Source organism: Macaca nemestrina, chromosome X (genome assembly GCF_043159975.1).
Source record: "Macaca nemestrina isolate mMacNem1 chromosome X, mMacNem.hap1, whole genome shotgun sequence".
Lineage (NCBI taxonomy): Eukaryota > Metazoa > Chordata > Mammalia > Primates > Cercopithecidae > Macaca > Macaca nemestrina.
In genome coordinates this window covers 12,999,539-13,015,132 of record NC_092145.1, presented here as the reverse complement: position 1 = coordinate 13,015,132, position 15,594 = coordinate 12,999,539, and the positions used below count along the sequence as shown (strand labels likewise).

At 36.3% G+C, this 15,594-nt stretch overlaps 1 non-coding gene across 1 annotated transcript; it reads right to left on the bottom strand.

The window, feature by feature from the left end:
* Window positions 1-1,029: 1,029 nt before the first annotated feature.
* LOC112427309 (small nucleolar RNA U13) lies at window positions 1,030-1,133 on the bottom strand. The gene has a single exon (XR_003018809.1). It is a non-coding gene; the product is annotated as a small nucleolar RNA U13 (small nucleolar RNA).
* Window positions 1,134-15,594: the final 14,461 nt, after the last annotated feature.

Below are 15,594 nucleotides of genomic sequence, written 5' to 3'. Positions count from 1 at the left end.
TACACAAAAAGTCTTGTGTGGCATATGATCAGACTTGATTGCTGGAGAGATTCTTTAGGCCATAGTGTGGAAGGTGAATTTGAAAAGAATGAGACTGAACATAGGAAAAAGTGTAAAAATGGAGAAGGCAGTTAGAACGGCATTGCTAGAGTTCCAGGGAAAATATGATGACCTAGGTTAGTGAAATCAGAAAAGAAATGTGAAAAAGCATCTAAGATACATTTCAGAGGTGGAATTGACAGTAGCTACTGAGTAACTACATGGAAGATAGAAACAAACTAGAGAATATTATCACTATAGCAAATTCATCCTATATTCACAAGCCATTTTGTGATCATATCTACAAATTTATCTCCTGTGTATTAGCAGAGAAGCCTCTGTGCAGATAACTGGACCCAGTTCTTGAGACAAGTACATACAGTCATGTGTTGTTGAACCGTGGGGATACATTCAGAGAAATGCATTCTTAGGCAATTTCATCATTGTGCAAATATCGTAGACTGTACTTACACAAACCTAGATGGTATAGCCCGTTGTAGACCTAGGCTATAAGGGATAGACTATTGCTTCCAGGTACAAACCTATACTGCATGGTACTGTACTGAATACTGTAGACAATTGTAACACAATGGTAAGTATTTGTGTATCTTAATATATTGAAAACTAGAAAATGTACAGTACAAATATGTTGTGAAAGACACAAAAAATATGGCTCAGCTGTATAGGAGGCTTACCGTGACTCAAACTTGAAGGGCTGGAAGTTGCTTTGAATGAGTCAGTGAGTGAGGGGTAAGTGAATGTGAAAGCTTAGGACATTACTGTCCACTATCATAGGCTTAATACACACTATACACTTAGGGTACTCTAAATTTATTACATAAATTCTTCTGTACTAATACCCTTAGCTTACTGTGACATTTTTACTTTATAAATTTTAATTTTTGAAACACTTTGACTTTTATAATGACACTTAGCTTCAAACACAAACACATTGTACAACTGTAAAATTGTTTTTTTCTTTTTTTTCCATGTAAGACGGGTTATGCGCCAACATCCCAACAAGGTGGGAGGGTGGCATATCTCATGCATGTGTGTGAATACCCAATCATCATGCTTATGAACTACGAAAGTATTATCCTTTCTTTATATCCTTATTCTATAGCCCTTTTATTGTTATTTTACTTTTGAAACATTTTTGTTAAAAGCTAAGACTCAATGCAGCCCGCATTGCCAAGACAATCCTAAGCCAAAAGAACAAAGCTGGAGACATCACGCTACCTGACTTCAAACTATACTATAAGGCTACAGTAACCAAAATAGCATGGTACTGGTACCAAAACAGAGATATAGACCAATGGAACAGAACAGAGCCCTCAGAAATAATACCACACATCTATAGCCATCTGATCATTGACAAACCTGACAAAAACAAGAAATGGGGAAAGGATTCCCTATTTAATAAATGGTACTGGGAAAATTGGCTAGCCATAAGTAGAAAGCTGCAACTGGATCCTTTCCTTACTCCTTATACGAAAATTAATTCAAGATATATTAGAGAGTTAAATGTTAGACCTAAGACCATAAAAACCCTAGAAGAAAACCTAGGTAATACCATTCAGGACATAGGCATGGGCAAGGACTTCATGTCTAAAACACCAAAAGCAATGGCAACAAAAGCCAAAATTGACAAATGGGATCTAATTAAACTAAAGAGCTTCTGCACAGCAAAAGAAACTACCATCAGAGTGAACAGGCAACCTACAGAATGGGAGAAAATTTTTGCAATCTACTCATCTGACGAAGGGCTAATATCCAGAATCTACAAAGAGCTCAAATTTACAAGAAAAAACAAACAACCCCATCAAAGTGGGCAAAGGATATGAACAGACACTTCTCAAAAGAAGACATTCATACAGCCAACAGATACATGAAAAAATGCTCATCATCACTTACTATCAGAGAAATGCAAATCAAAACCACAATGAGATACCATCTCACACCAGTTAGAATGGCAATCATTAAAAAGTCAGGAAACAACAGGTGCTGGAGAGGATGTGGAGAAATAGGAACACTTTTACACTGTTGGTGGGACTGTAAACTTGTTCAACCATTGTGGAAAACAGTGTGGCGATTCCTCAAGGATCTAGAACTAGAAATACCATTTGACCCAGCCATCCCATTACTTGGGATATACCCAAAGGATTACAAATCATGCTGCTATAAAGACACATGCACATGTATGTTTATTGCAGCACTATTCACAATAGCAAAGACTTGGAATCAACCCAAATGTCCATCAGTGACAGACTGGATTAAGAAAATGTGGCACATACACACCATGGAACACTATGCAGCCATAAAAAAGGATGAGTTTGTGTCCTTTGTAGGGACATGGATGCAGCTGGAAACCATCATTCTCAGCAAACTATTGCAAGAACAGAAAACCAAACACTGCACGTTCTCACTCATAGGTGGGAATTGAACAATGAGATCACTTGGACACAGGAAGCGGAACATCACACACCGGGGCCTATTGTGGGGAGTGGGGAGGGGTGAGGGATAGCATTAGGAGATATGCCTAATGTAAATGACGAGTTAATGGGTGCAGCACACCAACATGGCACATGTATCCATATGTAACAAACCTGCACATTGTGCACATGTACCCTAGAACTTAAAGTATAATAATAATGAAAACAGAAAAAAGAAAAAGGACATTAGTGGAAAAACTGGCAAAATCTGAATAAATTCTGTAGTTTGTTGATATTAAAAAAAAATAAAAATAAATAAATAAAAGCTAAGACGCAACCAAACAAATTAGCCTAAGCCTACACGGTGTCAGAATTATCAGCATCACTGTCTTCAACCTCCACAGCTTTTCCCACTGGAAGGTCTTCAGAAGCTCTAACACGTATGAAGCTGTCATCTCCTACGAAAACAATGCCTTCTTCTGGAATACCCCCTGAAGGAACTGCCTGAGGCTGTTTTGTAAGTAGAAAGAGTACACTCTAAAATACTGATAAAAAGTATAATATAGTAAATACATAAACCAGTAACATACTCATTTATTGTCATTTTCAGGTATTATGTACTGTACATAATTGTACATGCTGTCCTTTTATATGACTAGCAGTGCAGTAGGTTTGTTTACACCAACATCACCACAAACACATGAGTAACTTGTTGTGCTAGGATCTTATGGCAGCTACAGCTTCAATAGGCAATAGGAATTTTTCAGCTCCATTATAATCTTAAGGAACTGCCATCATAGATGTGGTCCCTCATTTACCTCAATGTTGTTACGTGGTACCTGACTATACCTGTCTTGTAAGTTACTAACCTGGCAGTGACTTTTATTATCACCATCTTGTAAGTTTGATGAAGATTTTCAGTCCCATATAAGTTGACAATTCTCTGTAAACTAGTACCACTGATATCCTGGAATTATTTCTCTGATTTACTGCTCTCTTTTTTGAGACCCTGTCTGAAACTAACATCTGACATTTTTCTTTGACGTTTCTTCTTAATGGAAATGGAAACTGAATAACCAACATGTGACAATGTTTGTGAGCATTTGCTTTGTCTGTGAGGTGCAGCCTATGTCCAAATAATTGATACCTATCGCTTAGGAAAGAGAATATATGAATAGCTCCTCTCAGTGTTCATGCTGATATACCAATCACTGTGCATCTTCCTTAGAAATTTGGGTAGTGCTGGAAAGTTTGTTTTTGCTCTGGAGACATCTCAGAAAAATAAGAGGAACAGCAAATCTAAACATGACAAACCATTCTTTGACCATTATTTTGGTGCCTATCATATGATAGGAACTATTACTAACAACAACAAATACTACTACTACTACTAATGAAACAATATGTAAATATAATCATAACAAATAAATTATACCTCATTTTATTTAGATTTTCTCATAAAGCTGGAATGTATCAATCCCATGAAGTCACCACCTATGCTTTAAATATCCCTCAAATCTATAAATAAATTTATCCCCAAACCAAGATTTATCAGCATCCTCCAGAAATTTTCAATCCTTACATATATTCAGTATTCATAAGTAGGTTCCAGCTTATTATAGAAAGTAATTTCCATAACCAGGCCTCATGTACAAAATAGATGCAAATGCCCTTCTAAAGGGTCTGTCTCAGCACTCAAAAAATTGGATTTTTTTACCTTACACATTGCCATCTTGTGCTTTATAGATGTACCAAGCCCATATTAAATTGATTATATATATATGTGTGTGTGTGTGTATATATATATATGTGTGTGTGTGTATATACACATACACACACACACACACAAATATATATGATACCTACTATGATTTGAGGTGCTTAGGACATAGCTCTTTAGAAGACCGATATGGTACCTTCCTCCATGGAATTTATAATCTAGTGAAAGAAAGAGATAACATACAGATGAATAAATAAGATGATGATTTAGAGTGATATAACCTATGGAAATGATAAAACAGGGTTCAGCATGCAATGCAGTGTTACAGATACAAATGTTAGACTCACAGACCACCTCCTTCATAAAGTACTTTCTTTCCTTCTTTGTAGCCTTATGTAACTCATGACAAGGGTCACGAATTCATTTACTTAATTAACTATTTATTGAATATCTACTCTATTGCATTTTTCTAGGCAATGTGGATAAACAAAACCAGCAATGATTCCTGACGTTATAAAAATTATTCTAGTGGAAGCAGCATTCCTTGTCATAGGTGTCACTAATACTTATGGTCAGAATGTCCAAAGTGTTTCCCAAATTAGGCATTGTCTATGTCATATCAATCAACTGGTACAAAGAAATTTGGAGTTGAGAACCCTCAGAGCAGTAAATGTACTGAGAAAAATTCTAAATTAATTTTAATATCAAAAATCATTAGAATGCTGAAGTTACATATTTATACTTTGTAAGCTGTATATTTTTGTGCTCACTGTGGCTTTGTACTATTTACAGTGTAAAAGAAGGAACACAGAAATTTTTTTCTTCCAATTTGTAGTGAGTATAAAGCAGATCATTCAGATAATATTTTAATTAGAGAGTTACATAAGAGGTTAATAAAGCCATCCCAGTCACATTTTTGAATATTAATTTTTTAAAATTGTAAAGATCTGCACAGAAAAAAAGTCATAAACATCAAATTAGAGTAATGTTCTAACAGTCAAATAAACCATTTATTGAATTTAATGAAGATCATTTAAAGCAGTATCACAGAAGCTTCTATACTGAGAAATATGATGTTGCTCTTTTTTAAAAAGGAAGTTAACCATCCTTTTTTTCTAGAAGCAGTGACAACTCAGAACATTACACCATTTCCTTGGCAGCTTGCTGAGCCTCTACTGTATGCAGAACACTGTGTTACTGAGGAAAACAAATAAAACATGGAGTCTATGCCATAATTTCTTTTTTTAAAAAATCAACTTTAATTTTAGATTAAGGAGTAAATGTGCATATTTTTTACCTGGTGCATGACACTGAGGGTTGGGGTAAAAATGATCCTATCACCCATATAGTAAGCATAGTACCCAACAGATGGTTTTTCAGTTCATGTGCCTCTCCCTTTCTCTTCTAGTAGTAAATAATTGCCACTACTAATGATAGTACGATACTATACTATATTAATAGTAACATTAATAATAATGTTATTAATGATTGTTTTCATCTTTATGTCTATGTGTATCCAGTGTTGAGCTACCACTTGTAAGTGAGAACATGTGGTATTTGGTTTTCTCTTTGTCCATTAATTCACTTAGGATAATGGCCTCCAGCGCCATCTATGTTACTGCAAAGGACATAGTTTTGTTCTTCTGTATTCTGTCCTAATTTCTGAATGACCAACAAGAGCACAGAAGTCTTCGTTAATGTGACAGTTAACTAGTTATCCACAAGGATATCCAGAAGAAATACATTAATTTTGAAAGTTAACAAGAGTAAGAGAATGATTCTTTGTAATCATAGCTCCAATAAGTATCAGTAATTATAAGTTTTCACAATCTTAGCATTTTCTATAGTAAATTTCTCTAGAACTTCTCACAGAATTCAAATTTTCCAGATTGTACACAAAATTAATTTTTATCTGAAATTACTTCCTTTTTTAAAGTTTGCTTTCAACCATACTAATATGTTTTACTTACTTTTATAGTTTTTTATTTAAAACTTTTAAAAAATATTGTGTACACCATGATGTTTTGAAACATTATACTTTGTGGAATAGCTCAGTTGACTGCATTAATATATGCATTATCTCATGTATTTATCATTTTTATGTGGTGAGCAAACATCAAATCTATTCTCTTCATAATTTTAAAGAATACAATACATTGTTATTAACTACAGTCACCGTGTTGTACAAGAGATGACACTATGTTTCATTAATGTGATATAAAATTACTTGTTTAATGACATTTAAAGGTTTAGCTAATTATTTTACTGGCATTATGCACACATAGTAAAGTCAATGCTTATTTCCTAAGGTTTGTCTCATGTTGCTTTCTTTATATGTGGAAGCCCAAGGAGCTTACTACCTAATAATATACCAAAAGTCTATATTATACATATAATTTACACTTATTTGTGTATTTCTCAAGAACCGCATGCCTAAACTTTATTGTTTAGTAAGATACAAGGGCTAGATAATGAGTCTACCACTAATAAGACTGTTTTTGGAGACATCTAAGCTGTTGCTAATGTTTTGACTGACTCTTCAGCCACAGCTATCTTGGTCTTGAGTGCACAGAATTTTGATTTGTGATATCCTGCAGTTACTAGAACCTTGGCATGAGTTGCTTCATTAATTATGGTATCAAGAACTCTAAAGTGTCTGAGATTTTATTATGCTTGCAAGCTAAACACTTAGCATGCCACAATTTCATGAATGATGGCAGAAGACATACAACTTGTGGACCAGAGCCAAAATAATTTGTTATATACAGCAGAGGAGTCAGCATGAGCTTCATATTTACATTAGTTCTTCTTGCCCCTAAGTTCAAAGGGGGGTAACACAGAGTGGGCCAAGTGAATAGTGTACAAACATGTCTGGTTACAACTAAAAAAAATTGTTCTTAGAAAAACCCCAGTTTTATAAGAAGGCTTATATGGTTTGGCTGTGTCTCCACACAAATCTCATCTTAAATTGTAGCTCCCATAATGTCCATGTATTGTGGGAGGGACCCAGTGGGAGATAATTGAATTACGGGACCAGTTTTCCCCATATTGTTCTCGTGGTAGTGAATAAGTCTCATGAGAGCTGATTGTTTTATAAGGGGAAACCCTGTTTTGCTTGGCTCTCATTTTCTCTCTTGTCTGCTGCCATGTAAGATGTGTTTCTTGCTTTTCATCATGATTCTGAGGCCTCCTCTGTCACATGGAACTGTGAGTCCATTAAACCTCTTTTCCTTTAAAAATCACCCAGTCATGGGCATATCTTTATCAGCATCGTGAAAATGGACTAACAGAGGGGCTGTTGACAACTCTGCCTAACATTTGCTTCAGAGAAATACATTATTTTTAGATTTGGGTAAAGAAACAAATCTGTTCCGTGCTCTGAAGGGAGACATTATCTCTATATTCCAAGGCAGCTTGCTATACAAACATCCTTCAAAAGACTGTCTTGAAAAAGGCTGTCAATGCCACTAAACAAGACTTGCAACCATGTGGGAGACCCATGGAAACATGTCTCCCAACATTTTCTTGTAGATTTTGCTAATTTCTCTACCCTTAGTTTATTTGAGGTCAACAAGTATCCTTGTGAACTGCTTGATAACAAATTACTAGCCATCTGAGCTTCATCTTGAGGTAAATGACCACAGGACCTGCATTTACTTTCTATAGGTTGAGTATTCCTTACTAAAATGATTGGGACCAGAAGTGTTTCAGACTTGATTTTTTGGATTTTGAAAGATTTGCATTATACTTAACCGGTTGAGCATCCCAAATCTGAAAATCCAAAATCTGATATTTTCCAATGGGTATTTCCTTTGAGACTTATGTTGGCACTCAAAAAGTTTATATTTTGGAACATTATGATTTCAGATTTTTGAATTTGGGATGCCCAACCTATATTCCATATTTTAATGGGGCTTCCGCATGTATTTTGTTAGGGTCCAGGGTTCAATGTATCCCTGAACTCATCTTGCGGCTAGTTCCAGAATGCACAATTAGGATAGACATACCTAACAGCTGGTGAAATCTCCACCTTGGTTTTCTGACCTGGGGTATAAGGGCTATTAATTATATTGGAAAATGCCAAATGGAAGGCATTAGAACTTTCTCAGCCTAGGAAAATGGTAAATACTGAATTTAAAGCAATTCACATTCTCAGAAGGAATACTAGATTAGTGCCACCATCAAGGACTTTAAAGATGCAGAGACGGTGGTTCTCATCACAACCCCATTCAAGTCTCCAATTTGGCCTGTGTAGAAGACAGATGTCTCTTGGATAATGATAGTGAATTATCATAAGCTTAATTATGTGGTGACTCCAATTGCAGCTGCTCTACCAGATGTGGTTTCATTGCTTGAGCAAATTAATAAATCCCTCTGGTATCTGGTATGCAGCCACTGATCTAGCAAATGCCTTTTTCTCCATACCTATTCATATGACCCATCAGAGCAGCTTTCTTTCAAGTGGCAAGGCCAGCAATACACCTTCACCATCCTACTTCAGGGTTACAGCAACTCTGCAACCCTATGTCATAATTTAGTTTAAAGAGAACTTGTTCACCTTTCCTTTCCATAAGGTATCATGCTGGCCCATTATATTGATGACATTTTGCTGATCGAATCTCTTGAGCAAGAAATAGCAACTGCTCTAGACTTATTGGTAAGACAGTTGCATGTCAGGCAAGGGAAATTATTCCTCCTGAAATTCAGGGGCCTTCTATCTTAGTGAAACTTCTAGGAGTCTAGTAGCATGGGGCATGTCAAGATATCCATTCTAAGGTGAAGGATACATTTTTGTGTCTGGTACATCTTACAATCCAAAATGAGGCACAACACTTAGCAGTCCTCTTGATTTTGGAATCAACATATTCCATTCCTTATTTGGGTGTGTTACTCTGGCCCATTTACCCAGTGATCTTTAAAGCAAATAGTTTTGAGTGGGGCACAGAACAGAAGTTTCTGCCACAGGTCCAGGCTGTTATGCAAGCTGCTATGCCACCTGAGCCACATGATCCAGCAGATCCAATGTTGCTTGAAGTGTCAGTCGCAGTAAAGATGCTGTTTGAAGTTTTGGGGGCAGACACCTATAGGTAAATCACAGCATGAGCCTTTTGGATTTTTGAGCATGTCTTTCCATTATCCATAGATAAGTACTCTTCTTTTGGAAAACAGCTCTTGGCCTGCCACTGGGCCTTAGTGGAGACTGAATAGTTAACTATGGCAACAAAATGGTCATGCTTTCTGAGCTAGCCATCAAGAACTTAGTGTTATTGGACCCAATAAGCCAAAAATGTTGGGAGTGCAGAGCAACTCTTCACCATCAAATGGAAATGATATTTATGTGAATGAGCCTAAGCAGGCCCTGAGGCACAAGAAAGTTACATGAAGAAATGACTCAAATCCTATGGTCCCTGTATCCAAACTGCATTATCTCTCCTCCAGCTTGCACCTATGACCTTATGTAGAGTTTTCTAGCATCAGTTGATAGAGGAAGAAAAGACTCGGGCCTGGCTTACAAATGGTTTTGCACAATATGCAGAGGCACCACCTCAAAGTGGAAAACTGCAGCACTATAACCCCTGTTGGGGACATCCTTGAAGGAAAATCCTCCCAATGGACAGAACAGCAAGAAGGGCACCTGGTTATTTACTTTGCTTGATAGGAGAAATAGCCAGACATGTGAATATATGCCCTTCCATGGGTTGTAGCTAGTGGTGTGATTAGATTATCAGGGTTTTGAAATAAAAACATTGGTGGAAAATTGAAGACAAAGAGAGATATGTGGATAGATCTTCCTGAATGGGAATAAAACATGAAGCTATTTGTGTTCACTAAATGCTCACCAAGGGGTAACCTCAGCCTCAAAGGTGAGGACTTTACTAATCAAGTGGATAGGATGACTCATTTGCTGAATACCAATCAGTCTTCTTTCCCAGGCCAGCCGGTCATCACCCAATGGACTCATGAACACATTGCCATGGTGGCAGAAATGGAGGTTATGCATGGACTCAGAAACAAGGACTTTCATTTTCCTAAGCCAATATAGCTATGGCCACTGCTGAGTGTCCAGTCTGCCAACAAAAGGGACCTGCACTGAGTCCCTGATATGGAACTATTGCCCCAGTTGATCAGACAGTTACCTGGAAGAAGGTTGATTACACTGCCCATTTCCATAGTAAACAGGACAAGCACTTATTTTCCTACTGGACTAGAAGCTTTCTGTGGATATGGATATGCCTTCCCTGCACACAATGCTTCTGCCAAAACTACCATTCATGAACTTATATATTGATTCATCTGCCATCATACTATTCTACACAGCATTGCTTCTGATCAAGGAACTCACTTCACAACAAATGAAGTGAGGTAATGGGAACAATGTTTATGAAATTCATTGTTCCTTCCATATTTTTCAGCATCCTGAAGCATCTAACCTTGTAGAATGGTGGTATGGCCCTTTGAAAACTTTGTTACAGCACCATCTATGTGACAATTCCTTGCAAATCTAGCACAAGGTTTTCCAGAAGACTGTATGTGTTCTGAATCAGTGTCCAATATATGGTACAGTTCCTCCCGTAGCCAGAATTCATGGTCCTAGTAACCAAGGAGTGAAAGTAGGACTCAAAGCACTCTGCATCATCTCAAGCAACATACTGGCAAATGTTTTGCTTCCTATTACTGAGAATTTATGCTCTATTGGCCTAGAGGTCTGAATTCAAAGGGAGCAATGCTTCTGCCAGGATACACAATAACTATCCCATTAAACTGGAAGTTAAGGTTGTTATCTGGCCACGGTGAGTTCCACATACCTCTGAGTAAACAGGTCAAGAAGGGAGATATGATGTTGGGGGCAGTGATTGATCTGAACTAACAAGGGTAAATTGGGCTGCTCTTCCACAATGGAGGTAATGAAGAGAATGTATGGACTACAAGAGATCTCTTAGTGCTTCTCTTAGTATTATCACGTTATTTCATTTAGATCAATAGAAAATTATAACAACCCAATTCAGCTAGGACTATGAATGGCCTAGACTTTTCAAGATTGAAGCTTTGGGTCATACAACCAGATAAAGAACCACAACCAGCTGATATTCTTTCTGAAGGTAAAGAAAATACAGAATAAGTAGTAGAAACTAGTTATAAATCCCATTCACAATTGCCACAAAATAAAATACCTAGGAATACAGTGAACCAGGGAGGTGCAAGATCTCTATAATGAAAATTACAAAACACTACTCAAAGAAATCAGAGATAACACCAACAAATAGAAAAACATTCCATGCTCATGGATAAGAAGAATCAATATTGTTAAAATGGCCATATTGCCCAAAGCAACTTAAAGATTCAATGCTATTTCTATCAAACTACCAAATAAATTCTTCTTCACAGAACTAGAATTAAATTATTAAAAATTTATATAGAACTGAAAAGGAGCCCAAATATCCAAAGCAATCTTAAGTAAAAAGAATAAAGTAGGAGGCATCACACTATCCGACTTCAAACTGTACTACAGGGCTACAGTAACCAAAACAGCATGGCACTGATAAAAAAACACACATAGACCAATGGAACAGAATAGTAAGCCCAAAAACAAGGCCACACATATACAACCATCTGATCTTTGACAAAGCTGACAAAAACAAGCAACAAAGAAAGGAATCCCTATTCAATAAATGGTGCTGGGATAATTGGCTAGCTTGTATGCAGAACACTGAAACTGGATCCCTTTCTTACATCATATACAAAAATCAGCACAAGATAGGTTAAAGGCATAAATGTAAAACTCAAAACTATAAAAATCCTGGAAGATAACCTAGGTAATACCATTGTGGACATAAGCACAAGCAAAAATTTCATGACCAAGACACCAAAAGCAATTGCAAGATAAGCAAAAATTGACAAATGGGATCTAATTAAACTAAAGAGCTTCTGAACAGCAAAAGAAATGATCAAAAGAGTGAACAGACAACCTACGGAATGGGAGAAAGTTTTTGCAATCTATCTATCTGACAAAGGTCTAATATCCAGACTCTACAAAAAACTTAAACAAATTTACACGAAAGAAAAACACCATTAAAAAGTGGGCAACGGATATGAACAGACACTTCTCAAAAGAAGATATTTATGTGGCCAAGAAACATATTTAAAAAAAAGCTCATCATCATTGGTTATTAGTGAAATGCAAATCAAAACCACAATAAGATAGCATCATATGCCAGTTAGAATGGTGATCATTAAAAAGTCTGGAAACAACAGGTGCTGGAGAGGATGTGGAGTAATAGGAACGCTTTTATACTGTTGGTAGGAGTGTAAATTAGTTTAACCATTGTGCAAGACAGTGTGGTGATTCCTCAAGGATCTAGAACTAGAAATACCATTTGACCCAGCAATCCCATTATTGAGTATATACCCAAAAGATTATAAATCATTTTACTATAAAGACACACGCTTACATATGTTTATTGCAGCACTGTTCACAATTGCAAAGACCTGGAACCAACCCATATGCCCATCAATGACAGACTGGATAAGGGAAATGTGGCACATATACACCATGGAATACTATGCAGCCATAATAAAGAATGAGTTAATGTCCTTTGCAGGGACATGGATGAATCTGGAAACCATCATTCTCAGCAAACTAACACAAGAACAGAAAATCAAACACTGCCCCTGTTCTCACTCATAAGTGGGAGTTGAACAATGAGAACACATGAACACGGGGAGGGGAACATCACACACCAGGGCCTGTCAGGGATTGGGGGACAAGGCGAGGGATAGCATTAGGAGAAATACCTAATGTAGATGACAGGTTGATGGGTGCAGCAAACCACCATGGCACATGTGTTCCTGTGTAACAAGCCTGCATATTCTGCACATGTATCCCAGAACTTAAAGTATAATAGAAAAAGGAAAGAAGAAGAATAAGTGTATGGCTGCCAAGTTGACAATGGGTGGATGTGTGATGGTTAATTTTATGAGTCAATTTGACTAGTCACAGTGTGTTCAGATTAAACATTATTTCTGGGTGTGTCTGTGAGGATGGTCTCAGGATGAGATTAGTATTTGAATCAGTGGACTCAGTAAGGTTTATTGCCCTCTGCAATATGGGCAATAAACGTTGAGGACTGGAATAGAACAGTAAGCCAGAGAAAGGAGCAACTAACTTTGGTTGCTTTTTGCCTGCCTGCTTTGTCTGACATAGCTCATCTCATTTTCTCTGACCCTTGGTCTGGAAATTACACCATCAACTCCCTGCATTCTCAGGGTTTGGGGCTTAGATTGGAACTTTGCCATAGGCTTTTCTCGTTCTCTAGTTTATACATGGCAGGTCTTAGGATTTCTCACCCTTCATAATTAAGTGGGTCAATTGATCAATATAGATAGACAGATATAGATATATAAAAATACATATTTCTCTATCTGTATATGTATATATGCATATATATTTATCTATATATGTATATCTAGATATGTATATATAGATAGAAATGTAGATTTCTATCTATAGATATAATATAGATTTCTATATTTCTATCTATATATACATATCTAGATATACATATAGTTTCCAACTTCATCCATGTCCATGCAAAGGACATGAACTCTTTCTTTTTTATGAGTGCATAGTATTCCATGGTGTATATGTGCCACATATATATAGATCTATATATTTCTCTAAGTATATATATGTATATACAGATAGAGATTATATAGATATTTATAGATAGATAGATAGATATAATTCAGGTTCTGCTTTTCTTTCAGGTTCTGTTTTCCTGGAGAACCTCGACTAATACGATAAGGACTGAAATGCAGCAGATTCAGGAAAGATGCAAAAGTAGTAACTAGAAATAGATATAGTTGTGTATAATTCCCTTGGTAAGATAATAGAGACTCAGAATAGTTGAAGTTAATTTCTAGACGTTCTTTGATTTTCTATTCATTTGCTAATAGAAGAGTAGCAACACCATTGGAAGAATGTAATATCATGTACATGCAATAATTTATACCTTTACCATGTTTATTGCTGAAGCATGCCATTTAAGGAGAGAAAAGCTAAGCATATATACACTGAAAAGCTTTTTCCAGTAACATCATCCAAAATTTTAACTGTTTACCAGGTTTTTTTTCCCTAAGAATTTTAAAAGGAAAGATCCGCTAAATCACATTTCTCACAATCAATCTTTTCTTAGCTGAGTCCTTTGATATTTACATCAATTGATAAAATTGACTCTTGGAATTTTGGTCATTCAAATTTGAATAAAGTTGTCAATGGGTAAATAAGTACTAATTCTTCTGTAACTCAAGAGCCTAATCAGCATGAGGTCTGAGTAATCCAGTTTTTATATTAATAGCCATTACCCAAAAGTTACGTGAGAAAATCTTTCCAAAGCCAATGCTCAAACTCACTCAGATTCCCTTGAACTATCAGAAGATTCAAATAACTCATAGTCAAAGAAAACATAAAAGGTTAGTAAATTAGATTGGGGACACTGGATCTTTTAGAAAGAACACAGCATGGGCGTAAATTACTTGTGCCAAATATTGCATCTAATAGCTACTCAGGTACCTAAAGGAAGTCAGTGTTGCTCTTGAAAGGTATGGTATTTTGTGACCCAAGTCAATGGTTATCAAATAGGAACAGTCATTTAGTCCAAATCTTTGTGGCTAACTCTTTAGAAGCATGTAGAAAGTGGGGACTGCTTGCTTTTTCTTTATCATTCAATAGGTCCTTTCAGTAAGTTTGAAAGTGCTCTAAAAAGAAAATTTATTGTAACATCATAGGCATTTCATACCAGTCAGAATGACTATCATTAACAAGTCAAAAAATAATAGATGATGGCAAAGCTGAAGAGAAAGAGAAATGCTTACATACTCTTGGTAGTAATGCAAATTAGTTCAGCCCCTGTGGAAATCAGTTTGGAGATTTTTCAACTAAATTTGAACTGCTATTCGACTCAGCAATCCATTTACTGAGTATGTACCCAAAGGAAAAAAATTATTTTACCAAAAAGACATACGCACTTGTATGCTTATTATAGCACTATTTACACTAGCAAAGACATGGAATCAACTAAGATGCCAATTAATGGTGGACTGGATAAAGAAAACATGACACATATACACCATGGAATACTATGAAGTCATTAAAAAATGTAATCATTTTCTTCACCACAACATGGATTTAGCTGAAGACTATCATTCTGAGCAAATGAATGCAGAAACAGAAAATTAAATACCATGTATTCTCACTTATAAGAGGGAGTTAAATATCAGGCATATGCTGACATAAAGATAATAGACAATAGACATCAGGAACTCCAAAAGCAGAAAAGGATGGAAGGGAGTAAGGGCTGAAAGCTTCCTATTGGGTACTATGTTCACTATCTGGGTGTTGAGATC